Source organism: Scylla paramamosain, chromosome 47, assembly GCF_035594125.1.
Source record: "Scylla paramamosain isolate STU-SP2022 chromosome 47, ASM3559412v1, whole genome shotgun sequence".
NCBI lineage: Eukaryota > Metazoa > Arthropoda > Malacostraca > Decapoda > Portunidae > Scylla > Scylla paramamosain.
Window position 1 is genome coordinate 4425001 of NC_087197.1, and position 488 is coordinate 4425488.

Below are 488 nucleotides of genomic sequence, written 5' to 3' on the forward strand. Positions count from 1 at the left end.
GGGAGGGGAAGTGAGGGGCAGGGGAGGGCTGAGTGTATATATAAGAGCATTTTTTATTTTTTTCCCATTTTTTCCCCTTCCTTTTCCTTATTTTCATCCTTTTTTTATATTCATTTAGCTTTTTTTCCTCCTTTTCCTTCTCTTGCTTTCTTTTCTTTTTCGTCTTTTCTCATCATTTATCTTTTTCCCTTGTTTTGTCTCATCTTTAGGCTTTTCCTCTTTTTCTCTTTTTCCTCTCTTTCTCCTCTGTTTTGTCTTTTCCCCTTTCATTCTTCTCATTTACTTGTTTCCTTTCTTTGTCTCTGGTTTTTTCTTCTTTCTTCCCTTTTCCTGATTTCCTTCCATCTTTTACCCTCTTAAAATTTTTCCCATTTTTTTTTCCTTTTCCCCTCATTCCCCGTTTCTTTCATTCCTATTTTTCTCTTCTTTCCTTCTCCTCTTCTTGTTTCCTGTGTGTTTTTTTTTCCCCCAACTTTTCCCCTCTCTCT